Genomic DNA, 16085 nt, shown 5'->3' with positions numbered 1-16085 from the left:
GTTTGCACACATTTAAAATCAGAGGACTAAGCTGTCCCGTTTCATCAAAGTTAGTTAATCTGGCAGCAACATGTAGTTCCTGGTTTTCTATCTAATATTATTAACTACCAAGAAGCTTCCTATTGCCCTTATGCCCCCGTCCGTCCATCCAAAAGCACACAGTAAAGATTGTTCATGGAGGAAATAGCATAAAAGTAAAAAAGAGGCTCCCAGGAAATTCTCCCTGGTAATACCCACAAGATTATTAATGATCCACATAACCCTATTTTAATTATTAAAAAGTACAAACAAAATAATTAACTTCCACTTTGACGAATTCTACATAATTGAAATAATAATTATCCAGCAATTTCTACACAATGTTGGTTTAACAAATTGTAACTTGTGCACAAACCATGTAGAAGTTTTATTAGATTTTTTGAATTTTAATTTCTCTCTTACATCTTCTATCTTTGACAATGTGCAATTAAACGTTGAGGCTGAATACCATAGAAACATTAACGTCCGTGATTGATAGACAAGATTCAGAACAAAATGATAGCAGGTGTTATAGAATGCAATTTATCAAGGTAAACTTATGAAGAAAAAGATGAGCATATTGGGGGCTGGAGAGATCAGCAGTTAGAATCTCTAGTATCATCTAGGGGACCCAGGTTAGAGTCTCAGCACCCACATGGCAGCTCACAACCATCTGTAATTGCATTTCAGGACATCAAATGGCCTCCGCTGGCCTCCACAGGTATTAGACAAGCATATTGTGCACAGATATGCATGTATACCATATATCCATACACATGAAATTTTAAAAAGTTAAAAGATAAGTATTATCAAAATCTTGGTAGATGAACCTGTGTGTTAAGTATACGATATGTTTATTATAGTCTCTACCTTTATGCATATCTTAATATTTTCATAATGGAAAATATGATGTTAGCATGTGTGTTGATGCAATGTGATAAAATATATCTTCTACATTCTGAGAGATTGGAACTTTTTCTGGATCTCATAGCCAGAGTTAAGAAGATAACTTGAGGTCACTTAAGACTGCTGTCCTCCTGTGTTCTCAGTCTGTTTGTCTAATCCACTTTTAAGAGAACAATGTAACAATCAACCTTACTTGCCTTGGAATTTTCATATCAACTTCTACAATTTAAGTCAATGCATAGCTGTAATCTTAAATTATGTGCTTGTGTATGCCCTTGACCCAGAATAAGGCATGTGTATCATTTGCTGAAAGCAGCAAATACAGAGATAGAACACAAGCTTCTAAAATGAATATCCACCATCAATGTTGAATGCAACTAGATTCAGATATTACTTGATAAATGGTGCTGTTTCTGGTACTGATTGTTATGTGGTCAGTTGAGACCAGTTGGAACCAGCCACTTAATCACTGTAGAAACTCTACTAGGGAGAATGCAGGGTATTTTATTCCTTCCACGGGTGGTGGTTTCTGTGCTAGTCAATAAATACAGTGTGAAGCCCTTTGTTAGGGACAGAGACACAAAGACAGAAGACACAGACAAGCAGACAAAACGGACAAACACAGACAGACAGCCTTCAGGCCGGTACTGACTCAGATTCATACGACAGACAGGTGGAGGATGAAATACTGGCGAACATGAAGTAAATAACTCAAATCTGATCTTGATACTGGATAAATATTCCAAGAGGAAGAGTGTTTTATTTCTTTCCTTAGTGTCACACTGGGATGCATTTCAGAGTTACTCACTAATGTGCTTAATTCACTCAAGCCTGAGAATTTTAAAAGACAGGAAGGACCATATGCTATACTTGAAAATACAGGAGGTGCCTCAAAACCAGGTGATGGTGGCACACACTTTTAATCCCAGAATTCAGGAGGCATAGGCAGGTGGATCTCTGTGAGTTCGAGGCCAGCCTTTTCTATAGAGCGAGTTCCAAAACAAGTCAAAAACGACACAGTAAAACCCTGTCTCAAAATAATCAAAACATAAATAACAACAACAATAATAAATATAGGCGATGTAACAGCAGATGGTACTTAGTGAAACTACTGGGTGGAGCCACGAGACAATTAGCTCAAGTGAACATAGTTAAACTAAGAGTTGGGTTAGGAGGGCAGAAATGTCGTCATCATAGTTAGCATGCACATGGGCCTTAAGAGGATGGGACAGGGGCAACACGAAAGGAACAGGAGAGAAAGAAGATAAATGGGATGGTAGACTAAAGCAAACTCAACTCTAGAATTTTACCTAACTTTCTTTGCAAATCTTTTTGAGGCTAAGAACTGGAATGTGGTTTCTGTCTTGAGTAGTTTGTCAGTGGTGAAAAACATTCAGTAAAGCAGAAAAGGAAGCAAGCAGGAGGAAGTCAGCTATGCACGGCTCCTTGCTGAATAGCTTGTGAAAATGACACTTCTTCACACAGTTGTCACAAGCATTCTCCAGCCATAGGCTAGCTCTCCTGATGACAACCTTGGTTCCAGAACACCTGTTTACTTAACACAAGCCATAGGTTTATATGATATAAAAACAAAGAGGTGGACCACTAGGACAGACGACTTGAGGATAGACCCGCAAGGGAGACCCTGGGAAATGATGAAGTTGAAGTGGAGTGGATGATGTGTAGATGGTTTGGAAAGACCTGGAAGCAAAATCCAACTAGAAATGAGCTATAGAGACCAGCATCATAAAGCAGCTGCAAATGGCTGAGACTTGTGGCATAATTTGAGAGTGAGCCGATACAGGACTCTGAAACACAGGCTTATGAAGTGGGAATTCATTTGCTCGATAATGTAAAGCTGTTAGAGATCTTTGGGATACAAAATGAAACAAAGAAAATAACCAAAATTGAAAAGAATATGACTTGAGTACACCAATGTGTTTTTAAATGTTTATATGTAATAAAATAAGAAATTCCAAACTCATCATCATTTTTAGTGGGTATTAGGTATGGTGCATATATGTATACCCACCACCAAAGGAAAAATTAGGTTGCATAATCAATGTTCCTGATATTTTATATTTAACATTTTTATTTTTATTGTGTTTATGTGTGCAGGCTGTGCATGTCAGGGCATGTGTGTAGAAATCAAAGGATGACTTGCAAGTGTAAATTCTTTCCTTCCACTATGTGGGTACAAGACTTGGCTCCTTGGGCTTGGTGTCAGACGCCCCTACACACTGAGCCATCTTGCTGGCCCCAATGTCACTATTGTTTTAAAAGGATGATTAACTGACACACATGCACAGTTTTCAGACACACAATAGTTGATTGCTAGAAACAGAATGACTGAGTGAAGATCAGGGTGGATGCATCTGAAAGCCATAGCTCTGCAGGAAGAAGAGACTTAATATTTCCACCCTCTGAACATGAGGTGTTCTTTCTAGATTCTGAGAGCTACGGCCATAGTGACAGCAAGAAACAAAATCTAGAAGGGATACATATTAGTTTAAGAGAGCCCCAAGTCAAATGGTCTACAGACCAGCAAGGGTACCAATAAATGAGAGCTCATATAGAATCTGTAGGGCATTGTAGTAAGATGACGAAAGCTCTGGTAAGGAAAACCTTCTTAGTAACTCCCAGGATTCAGAGTTTCAGACAAGAAGTAGAGCATTTAGTGAGGCCACAAGCAACTCAGGGATCAAGAAAGAATATTGCTGACTACAGCAGCAATAAGACTAAGAGCAAAGGCCTGGAGATTTGGGCATGTGTGGAGCGTATGTGTATATCCTTGTGTGTATCTCTGTATGGAAGGATGTCTGTGTGTATCTGTGTGGCCATGTGTGTCTACATGCATCATTGTATTTGTTCCTATGTGACTATATGACTGAGGGACATATGTGATCACATGTGACTAACATTGCATTTATCTCTTATATGTATGTTTCATGCTTCCTTCAACAAATGTATATGTTCTTCCAGAGACAAATTCCTTGTTTCTTTTTATTTCTCAGTAGAAAGAGGATTTCACTGATAAGCATTACACATATAATCTTCCAAGGGAGAAAAACAAGAACTTGTCCTACCCAGCTGTAATGCCTATAGATATCAACAACTGAATGGCAAGATAGCCCATACTTCTTGGTAAATAAAATTTACATACATGAAGTTCACCTCAAAAATCCTCACTTGAGAGTATAAGCCTACATTATTTCACATGTTATAATCAAGTCTTCACTATCTATCTATATATATATATTTTAATGACTTCTAAAAATGAGCTTACATAATTCAACGATTTGCTTACTTGGGCTACAAAAATGTCCCTAAGTGAAATTTCATTTCAGACAATATTGCTTCATGATAATGAACATGGGTTGATGAAACAGAAAATTTATCCATGACCTTGAGCAACATGCCAAAGCCTTTCTGCACTTTAAGCCACAGCATGTTAGTGATATTGGCATTTTACAGGTAGGTAAGCATGACCTGTGTTAACATTAAAAATGCCATCTCAGAGCTGTGATTAACATCTTGCTTAAGTCGCCTGCAGGGGTGGAAGTCTGTTGCTCCCTTAAAGAGACCATTAAAAGAAATCTTTCATTTATCTTTGATTTTTAAGTGTCTTCTTTATCTCTACAGGGAATCATCTCTGCATGAGTGGAATACCTGAGACTATCATGATGACAGCTGAAGCTAAACTGTGACAACACAAGCTATTGTCACTGCCACAAACTAAGGACAAGACTCTATAAAGTCTAAAGGACAACAGGCAGAGATCAAGAAGCCATCTTTCTTTGCACTGGAGCATACTTCTAAAAGTCTCGCCTGAAGCACACTGTGTTCTCACACTAAAGCCACATTTCTTGAAGGGGAAACACACTCTGAGATTTCTAAGCATACAAGTGGAATGGATGTCTTCAAGACAGGGAGCAACTGGCTGTCCCTTACAGAAAACCACGATTCCAGAGGACATAGGCATAAGATTGTGCTAGCCTAAAATCACAAATCGGGATTTAGCGTAACTTCTAGTGAGGAATTCACCTGCTGCCCAACTGGAAGAATACAGAGAAAGCATCTATGATGCATACAAGGCCCTGCTAGACTCAAATATTTATTCAGCCTATTTTTATATCATACCAATATGGCAGATGCTGATGCTAGATATGGAAGTAAAAAAACAAAACAAATTCACTGCCCTGTCTTCAACTTAGAATCTACTACACAGGCTCACAAACTGCCATCTGCGGCAAGGCTAGCCAGTGGTTTATTTATCATAGTCTGCTAGAAAAGAATGGATTTTACATTTTTACACAGTAGAAAATTTTTAAATAGAAGCATATTTTACAACACATGAAAATTGTCTGAAATAAATTTCAATATTCGTAAAATTCTTCTTGGTACCCAGACATGCCTGTTCATTTACATATTGTTTCTGGATGAATTGAGTAACTGTGACAGAGACCATATGGAACCCAAAGCCTAAAATATTTCCCATCAGAGGCCCTTTTCAGAAAACACCTCCTGAATCCTAGTCTAGTAGACATGAAAAATTAAGAGCTAAGGTAAGTTTCCAGGATTGTAAATACTCAGGAAAGCAACACATTCTTCCTAAGGGTGGGGATGGGGCAGTGAGAAGACCTGGCTGAAGGGAGGTTTAATGAAGTGATCCTCAAAGCCATGGTTCTTTGCTGCATGTTATAGACAGAATGTGTTTATGCCCCAACTTCATTGCTTGAAGCCCTAACTACCAGACAAAGTGGTATTAGGAGATTGGGCCTGTTGGAGTTGATTATGTTTAGATGAGGTCAGAGAGAGGGTGCTTAAGCAAGAACATCAGTGGCCTAATAGGAGGAAATGCAGGCAGACCAGTCTCTCTCTGCACACTTGGACCAAGTGTCCGTGTGAGGAAGGGGTGATGTAGGAGGGTCTTCTATCGATCTGTTGCTTTCATTGGTTAATTAATAAAGAAAACTGCTTGGCCTGATAGGTCATAACATAGGTAGGCAGGGAAGACAGAACAGAATTGTGGGAGGAAGAAAGCAGAGTCAGGCAGACACCATGAAGCTCCAGCCCGAGATGGACATAGGTTAGAATCTTCCCGGTAAGCCACCACCCCATGGTGATACACAGATTACTAGATATGGGTTAAAGCAAGATGTGAGAGTTAGCCAAGAAGAGGCTAGAACTAATGGACCAGGCAGTGTTTAAATGAATACAGTTTCTGTGTAATTATTTCAGGTATAAGCTAGCCAGGTGGCTGGGAGCCGGGTGGCAGGAAGACAGCCCGCCGCTCCTTTTACAAGGATCCTCATGTTACAAAAGGGGCATAACCACAGCATGCTTGTGCCCTGGTCTAGGACTTCAGATCAGGAAGACACATGCCTACAGTATTTGTTCTAACTGCCTGAATGAGGAAAACTATGGGCATCATCATAGAACCATAATGAATACGGAACTCAGAAAATGTGGGTTTTTTTCTTATTATTTTCTGCATGTTAGAGGAAATTACACCTAGGGTCTCACAAATTAGGCATGTACCCCACAGCAGGCCTATATCCCTAATAGAATTCACAGGATTCTTAAACATGAGAGAGGCACACCACACTTTTATTTTTACTACCCTATAGCTGAAATGTAGCATGTTTCTAATCTTTAAGTGCGAGCAACACACCTCACCAAAAGAAACCATGGCTATTTTTATATCATGCTAACATTTGCAATAGCGTTCTTAACATGATGTATACTCAAGATGATTTTCAAATTATGGGAGTTGTTTGTCTTATTTTTAGACAGCTGTTGTATTCCAGTTCATCGCTATTTTTCACCAGTTGCAATACAAATGGATTCATTTTCCAGTGATCCTTGATTAATGCTTTTAAAAGCATAGGGGTCTAGATGCTCCATCAGATTGGCAATAGTTCATTGACTTCCATACACTGTGCCTGGGCTGAAGGTATGGCGCAGTGGTGAAGTCCCTGCCTATACACTGTGAACCTTGCTTTGAATCCCTAGAACCTGCGGTTAGAGAAATGGCTCAGAGGTTAAAAGTACTGACTGTTCCTCCAGAGGTCATGAGTTCAATTCCCAGCAACCACATGCTGACTCCCAGCCATCTGTAATGAAATCTGATCCTAACATCCCTTAGTCTCACCTAGACATGAATGGATCTGCAGTACCAGAAAAATGAATGTTGCATTCGTATTATTCAAAAGTGCAAGTGAGGGTATATTTGCAAATACCTGCTTTATATTTTAGGGCAAAAATCATGTTCAAACCAGGCAGTGGTGGCACACACCTTTAATCCCAGAAGTTTGGAGGCAGAGGCAGGCAGATCTTTGTGAGTTCGAGGTCAACCTGGTCTACCAGCGCTAGTTCCAGGACAGCTAGGAGTGTTACACAAATAAATCCTGCCTCAAAAAAAAAAAATAATCATGTTCAATTTAAACTCATACATAACTGAGTTGTAATAAGTAAAAAGGGCTTTTTATTCTTCTATATTATAAATGTAAAATATATTCTTAAAGTTTTCTGATAGCTTTCTCTGAAATTCTTTAAATTATTCTTGCTATAATAAAAACATCAAATTATCTTAACACTATTTTTGATGTTTGGGGTCCGATAGGTATTTGTGCCCTAGAAATACATATACCCAGTTTCTGCAAGTCCTAGGACAAATATTCTAGTAGCAAAATAATTTGGGACATCCTAAGAACACTGCAATGAAGTTTCAGAAAAAATATCAAGTGCCGGCCAAGTAAATGTTACATTTGAGGACAGGTGTGTTCTTTCTGCAAGTTGGCCAAGAGGACATACAGTGAGCTAAGAAAGAAATGGAAAGTACTCAACAGCAATAACTTACTAAGAGATAGCAGTTAATAGCCATTGTGGTGGCTATTATTAACACAAGACAGAAAATAACTATTGCTGAAGATGTGAAGGAATCAGAACCCAGTGGATTACAAGGTACACCCCAAAATCAATGTCAACAGGAATGCAAACAGGTATCAGAACTGGGATTGCTATGTAAAAATTAATTAATTAAACCGGACTGAGCTCCCAATGTCCCAATGAGGAGCAGAAGGAGGGAGAACATGAGCAAAGAAGTCAGGACCACGAGGGGTGCACCCACCCACAGAGACAGTGGGGCTGATCTATTGGGAGCTCACCAAGGCCATTTGGACTGTGATTGAAAAAGCATGGGATAAAACCGGACTCTCTGAACATGGCAGACAATGGGGGCTGCTGAGAAGCTAAGGACAATGGCACTGGGTCTTGATCCTACTTCTTGTTCTGGCTTTGTGGGAGCCTAGCCAGTATGGATGTTCACCTTCCTAGACCAGGATGGAGGAGGGAGGACTTTGGGCTTTCCACAGGGCAGGAAACCCTGACTGATCTTCAGATTGGAGAGGGAGGGGGAGAGGAGTGGGGGAGGGGGAGAGGAGGGACAGGAGGGGGAGGGAAATGGGAGGCTGAAAGGAGGCAGAATTTTTTTTTCAATAAAAAAATTACAAAAAAAATGCATTGCTGTTTTTTTTTTCATTTTCCAAAAGACTTACACATGAATCTACAAAAGAACAAGAGGACCCATCCTGAGGTCTGTGTTTTAGATGATGTCATCACTGTGTGACCATCACAGAGTTGTCTACAGACATAGCTAGGGTGACTAAGACATAACTCTGTAATGTAACCATTATATTATATTATATTATATTAGGTTACGTGTGTGAGCTGTCATTGACTCAAGTGTCATTGCAGGTGCATGATCATGATCAGACAGAAGAGAGGGGTCTCATGATGGAGTTCATGGGGGCTTGTTCACACAATCATGGAGGCCAGATGAGAGAAAAGACTTTTCCTCCACATTTTGCTCTATCTAGACCCACAATGGGGAGGTCAGCCCTCCTTGACTTATTGTACTGATGCCAATGTTAGTCTCTTTTGGAAACACACAAAATAAGTGATATTTTGCCTACTTTCTGAATACTGTTTCACCAAAGCAAGTCAAACTGTAAAATGAACCATTAGATACTGTTTTTAATCACATTTTCAATTTTAAGACAGTCTTCAAACAAAACTTTTTGCAGCCTTGATTATTCATATTCTCCATACATTTGTTTGTCTGTCTGTCTTTTTGTTTTTCCAAGACAGGGTTTCTCTGAGTAACAGCCCTGGCTGTTCTTCAACTCAGTCTGTAGATCAGGCTGGCCTTGAACTCAGGAATGCACCTGCTTCAGCGTCCTGAGTGCTGGGATCAAAGGTGTATGCCACTAATCTTCTCTGCTTAATATGACAACTCTGATTACTGTTCCCTTACAATGAGGCAAATAGATGAAAACCACACCTGCATTTTTAAGAGAAAATACATGAATGATTTCCTGTTGACCACATCTTAAAACGATAATATTTGGGGGAGGTATTTCATTAATAAAATATATGTATTTCTATATGCATTTTAATGAAAGCCCTGGAAGCATAAAATTATATATTTAACTTATATTGTTTCTATTGGTCAGTGAGACTCTAGAAGAGCAATGAAATAACCATTTCCTTATGAAAGACTTCTCTGTGCCCTGAAATGGTAAAAACCAAGAACTCCTCAAATATATTCTAAATTTAAATATGCAAACTTAAATGTGGTATATAAGCAATGTCTTCCTCTACTTTTATACTTTATTGCAAAGACACCACAGGCCTTCCTGCTAGAGGACAACTGACTTTCAGTTCACACAATGTTTTAGTATCTTTTTCCATTAGTTAAATTTTCTGGCAAGGATTACAAAGAGATCTATTTTCTCAAGTGTCCTTGTTAAATTTTTGTCAACTTGAAACAAGTTAGAGCCATCTGAGAAGAGGAACCACAATTGATAAAAATGCCTCTATCAGAATGGCCTTTGAGAAAGTCTGGGGAGAATTTTCTTGATTAATGATTGAGGCTGGAGGACCTCAATTAATTAATTTTTTTCTTAATTAATGATTGAGGCTGGGCAGTGGGTAAAGGGTGGGAGAAAGGAGCCTAGGCAAACCACGAAGAGCAAGCCAGTTGGCAGTGCCCTCCCTGGCCTCTGCTTCCGCTCCTGCGTTCAGGTTTCTGCCTTAGGACTCTGCCCTGATTTTCTGTCATGGTGGACTATAAGCTGTAAAATGAAATAAACCCCTTTCTCTCCAGATTGCTTTTGGTCATGTCATTTATCACAGGCAACAAAAAGCAAAACTGAAGAAGACAGTCATTTCTCAGTGAATCATCTCAGTAGCTGGGACCCACATAAAACGCTTGTTGACCTATAAGAATCACAAGGAAAGAATCCTTAGCTATACTTCGACTTCGCTTTCAACACTGAAGAACAACAACTCCTGCCGTAAGAGGCCCAAAGAATTCCAGAAGTTTCCTGCTGCTGCCCTTCACTTCATGCTGAAATTGTCTCTGAACCTTCAAATACTTAGTGTGACAGATTCAGGGGTTTGGAAGAGACCTTGAGGGACTCCGTGGAACTCACAACTGCTTCTCAACATTGTAAGGGCATATGTTTTCCTCAAGCTAAATTTCAACTGCCAAATGTTCTGAGACAAATGTTTCATAATTAGAAAAGACCATTTGCTGGAGACCATGCAGCTGAACACACCAATCACCACTGTGCAAATCGCTTCCCTGCTAATTCGAAGAACATGCTTGAAACTTTCTTCTTAGGAGTTATATTTTTAACGACTAAATGATTAAATATGTTGATGATAATTTATTTGTTATGTGAGAAGGGAATTATAAAACTGGATATTGCTGATGAAAATTATCATTATTGCATATTTAAGAGGAGAAAGTTCGCCATGAATGCTGCTATTATAGTCACCATTCAAACAGACGCAGTGTATTGCACCGACCAGAAATGAAACAAGGATAGTCCCGCTCTTTCCATTCAACTCTGTCTTACTTCACACCGTGCGCAGTAACACTAACTGCACACACAAATACAATAATTAAAACACTCAGTAAAGACCAAGCAATGACTTTTGAAAACAGAAAAAATAATTTTTTAAATTGGACTTTATATTTAAAAGTTAAGGACACTTGAAAGACCAAATGTATAATGATATATTTTTAAAGATTTGATGATATAACAATAATCATTATGCACATCCATTAAGCACATTCCATGATGTAAATGTATGGTTAATATTTAATAATTGCTGCAGTGCAATGTCCTTACCTACTTTCTCTTAATACGAAAATTGAATCTCATGAAATTTATTGCTCAGGCCACATATATTATAAAGACTCAGTTTTCTTCTTTCTTCTTCCTCTTCTTCTTCTTCTTCTTCTTCTTCTTCTTCTTCTTCTTCTTGTTCTTTTGTTTTTTTTTTTGTTTTTTTGAGATAGAGTCTCTCTATAGCTTTGGTGCCTGTCCTGTAATTAGCTCTGTAGACCAGAATGGCCTTGAACTCACAGAGATCTGCCTGCCTCTGCCTGGGATTAAAGGCGTGCACCACCACTACACTAAGACTCAGTTTTCTTTTAACACCAAAGTTCAGCTCTTTTATAAATATGTGCTTCTTAAACTCTAGTACAATTTAGCTTCCTTTAATTTATCTGTTCCTATTAATGATCGATTCATCTTTATTAAATGCTCAAAAATTACAAAAAAATTAAAATGGAATATAACTTTGATGAAGTAGTTGAGGAATTTCTTTAGCTCACATAAGTTCAAGTAACCTGCGAATTTCACACAGTTTCCATGCAATAGGGGGCATCAATGGTGTTTGAGACTTCCTGACAACATCTCTGGGAATCTGGAATGCCCTTTCTGATGAGTGGAGCCACCAAAAACCTTCTTCTGTGTGGAAGAAACCTTTTGTGAAAGTTCAGAGAGCCTTGCCCTTCTTTCCACCGACTTGTACTTCATGCAGAAGTAACTCAACAGGCTTAAAGAATTCGTTTTTAAAAGTCACAGCAATGCAAACTGTCCTGATTCTAACGACGGCAGTTACCCATGGCAGCCGGAGTGGATGTAGACGGAAGTTCATGTCAATCAGTCATTTTAACTTGCATGGATTCTAACTCTGTCTCACTGCTTTTTGACTAAAGCCCATATACACCAAGACACAGATATATTCTGATGACTAACAAGTCTGGGAATGTAGAATAAGATGCAGGGAATTCCTGAGGGGTCCTGTCTTTCCTCCTCTCGCAGGCCTTGCTCACAGCACTGTACTGTGCCACTTTCTAGCTAATGAGCCAAAATTAGATTACTTTAGTAATACTCTTCCATAAAATAAAACTGCTGCTCTTGGAAGGCAGAGACAGGCTATTCTTTGAACTCAAGGCCAGTCTGGTCTACAGAGCAAGTTCCAGGACAGCCAGGACTACACAGAGCTTGTTTTAAAAAATATGTTACACACACACACACAATTATATAATATAATTATTTTATATATATATATAATTAGCAATATGTATATTGTAAGTTGAGGCTTAGGAATAGCCAGCAGAAATATTAATGAAAATTAACAAAAATAATAAAAGTGAATAGATAAGCCTTAGGTCAACTGTGACAACCCTGGCATGTGGCAAAGGTCAGGTACATTAGGCAAAAGAGCAGGAAAGAAAGCAGAAGTCATTTCTGGAAAATACATGAATTTCTGTTTAACATGTCTACAGCTTAGGAAACAGCAGTGAAAAGAGGATTTAATAATAGATGTGTGAAGTCTAAAATACCAATTCCATTGTGAAAATGCTAAATATAAGTATTACATTAAGCTATTAAATTGCATTATCTCATTGTGAAGTGCTTATGAGACACAGGGAAGTTAAAAGCCACTTCATTTTAAGGAAATGAAGCTCCCTGCTTCTCAGAATTTGTCCAGGAGTTCCCTATTTTACTTTCTGGAATACTAAATATATTCATTACTACATTTAATCTGAATTTCAAGATAGAACTAGCCTGGCTTAGAGAGAGACCCCATCTCAAAAAAAAAAAAAAAAAAAACAAATGAACAAACAAAAAACAAATGAGATAGCGGCATTGCTCTCCATTATCGTGTTAATGCTACAAGCTTTTCTCTTAACCTTTCCTCTTCATTTACATACTCGGTTCTTTTACCGCTCCATTCCAAGTTCACAGTCTTAATTGTTCCATGTCAGGTTAAATTTGAAACAATAATCAGATAATGTCTCGTGAATTAAGAGTCATTCTTTTTCCTGATTTATCAAAGATGGAATTGAGATCAGTTGTAAGAGTTGAAAGGGTTGGCAATTAAGACTCAATTTAAAGACAGAGACAGACTATAGCAATGGCTGAAACAGGCTAAGAAGATTCTCAGGTACAAAATGTTCACATTGGCAATTTTTTCTAATATTAAAAAAGATGTAACTGAATCATATAAATAACTGATTTGGATCAGCTTAAAAGAGGGACTGAACCATAAAATTTTGCATGGGCACAGAGCAAAGATGTGCAGGATGAACTGTAGGCCTGGATATGTTTTAAAGATAACTAGTCTGTGGCAACATCCCTCTTTGGGATGCTACCAGAAAGGGTTTAGATCTTTCCTGGACATGCTAGCGTTATGCTGAGAGCAATGCGAAGGTTTCATCTTTCTCAGTGCAAACAGAGCCAGAACTTCTCTTCAAGTGCGATCTTTGACCCAGAAGACTGCGAGCTACAGAAGTAAAAGTCAAAAAGGAAAGCTGAAAGAAATTAGAGAAGAAAGAACCTGATGATTGGTCAGCTTCAGGGGCTGCCGCTGGTGCATCTCTGCAGGTATAATGGCCAACGGGGATTAAAAACCCATTAGACAGGCAGCAAGAGCAAGAGGAAAGACTGTCAAGAAAGCAGAAGAGGGTAAGTTGGCATCCAAGGCAGAATTAGCACCTGTTTCAAGGGCAGAATAAGGCACCATATATAAATAAAACCATGAAGGCTTTAGCTCCTGCTAGAAACCCTGAGCTGGCAGCTAAGGTGCTATGCTGTCCTTAAACTCTCTCTGTAACCAAAGATGATCACCCGTGCTGCCCCTCCCCTTTGCATCTACCTCCTGAGTCTGGGGATGGCTGGTGGGCATCAGCACTACACCAGATTGACATGGTGCTGAAGAGTGGACTCAGGACCTAGATTCCTCCATGGTGGTCTAGCACTCTTGTCAACTGAAATATGTTCCCAGTCCCCAGACTGGATATTAAAGATTCATCTATAGCAACAACAACAACAACAACAAAAAGGACGAGGAGGAAGTGGAAGAGGCGAATATTATCACCTGGAAAAGGATGATGCTACACGCTTACTAACAAAGTGATAGATCCATGATTTGACTGAAGGAATTGAAAGAAACAAAGGTAGGAATCAGAATGCTTTAATCAGAGACAATAATCTTAAACTGAGCAAATGTGGGCATTTTGATTTCATCTTACAAGAGTGTGCAGTTTTGAGGAATTATAAGATTTCACTAATGATCTCTTACAGGAAATAAAAATAAAATGCTGTAATAAACCAAATGGAACTGTTCTTAACAATGATTTTTGAAATAGTAGATAACATGAAAATATAGTCCAGTCATCAGTGGTCTTTAATATGAACATATAGCATACTGTATTTAGCTAAATTAGATAATCTATAGGGTGGTGACAATGAATTTTAATGGACTTGGAAAAGAAGAGTTCACAGATTTGCTTCACTGACCCAGTAGAGAAAAGAAGCATTCTGATAAAGGACATCCAGGTTTATGCAGGCTGTGAGGCTAACAGAGAAAAAATTAAGATAAAGAATGAATGACTATGTGGTATTAAGGTACAAAGGTCAAAGCACCACCTTATAGCAGTATGGACGACTTTGAGGGCAAGAAATGTGACTTCGTCTTTTATTTCTACGTTCTGGCACTCAATAAAAGGCCAATAAATACCGAATAACTCATACATATCCTTGCCTGGCGTTCTATGGTATAACTGCCTCTCTACTTTTCATCTCAGGGGAGCTCTTAATATTATAAACAGCCCCATTTAATTTAATTGATGTCAAAGCCCAGGAAAGAAGTAGAATAAAAAAAATTAAATAGGTAGTTTGTGATTCTTTAAGAGCGGACAACGGAGGCTGGGGAGCTACTGACTTTAATGAGATCTATGTTCAATGAGCTTTCAACACACAGACGGGTCCATTTCACAGCGGCAAGTCTCCAAATGCATCATATTCAGGTCATAAATCAAAAACTTCAGTGTATGTCTTGCTACTGAGATGGATTGGCTGGCAGCCCCTTGTGGTGACATGATTTCCTAAGGGCTGGCATATTTCAAATATTATGCCTAATTCAAAAACATCAGCACATATTTGGTAAATGCCATTGCACATCTGTGCGTGACAACAGATTTCATCTTGAATCTCATTAAGGGAATGGTCACTGTATCTGTAAGTCTTTTTTGTCAGTTGGTGCGGCCCCATCCCTAAACACTACACCAAGATGTCAATTGTATATGTTTACATATTTGCTGAAATTAAAGTAAGCATGTTCAGAAAAGTCAGACCAATAAATTTTCCCTACATATTAAACTATGTGACTTTAAATCAAAAATGTTATTAAAATTTATACCCTCAAGGAAAGATGTACCCATTCATAGTTATTCCTTATGTCACAATGCTTCTCTTTCTGGGAATGGTGTGTTTATGCTAGAGGCTGTGTTTTTGACAAATTCTTGATTAATCGTATTTCTTGAAGGAGAAAATGAATCACTAAGATTACATATCTATCAGTCACATAGTGTAACCCACCTTTGCAGCCCACTGTGGACATGCTGTGGAAGTGTTTATATTATTATTTTATATTTCTGTATTACTTTAGTTCACTGTCACTTTAAGGCAAGAGTCAACAACCATAATTTATGAAAATTTTGGTTCCTCACATAAATATGAACTCCAGGGTCCTGTCTGGTCCATTATGGAAAGACCTATTAAAAGAAGCAGAGGTAGTCCTATTTGGCTCCTAGTTTCTAGGCATGAGAAGACTCAGAAATTAAAAGGGTCCTTTGCACTCATCCTTTCTTTAGCAAATTAAGTGTAATTTGATTTTAAAATATGCAATTTGCTCTTCAGCAGAATTCCAGAAATATCACCAAGAAAAGGAACTCCTTGAACATCTTCCCTGGCAGATGACATCAAGAAATGTCCACTAAGCTGAATTGATTC

At 38.5% G+C, this 16085-nt stretch overlaps 1 protein-coding gene across 2 annotated transcripts in view; it reads right to left on the bottom strand.

Moving 5' to 3' along the window:
- Prkg1 (protein kinase cGMP-dependent 1) overlaps positions 1–16085 on the bottom strand; it is a 1122235-nt gene that overhangs the window by 379560 nt on the left and 726590 nt on the right. The window lies entirely within an intron of this gene.

This window comes from Microtus oregoni, unplaced genomic scaffold (assembly GCF_018167655.1).
Source record: "Microtus oregoni isolate MIOR12 unplaced genomic scaffold, Mior012 000012F_ref0000307, whole genome shotgun sequence".
Lineage (NCBI taxonomy): Eukaryota > Metazoa > Chordata > Mammalia > Rodentia > Cricetidae > Microtus > Microtus oregoni.
Note: the sequence above shows the minus strand (reverse complement) of the source record. Positions and strands in the feature narration are given on the sequence as shown.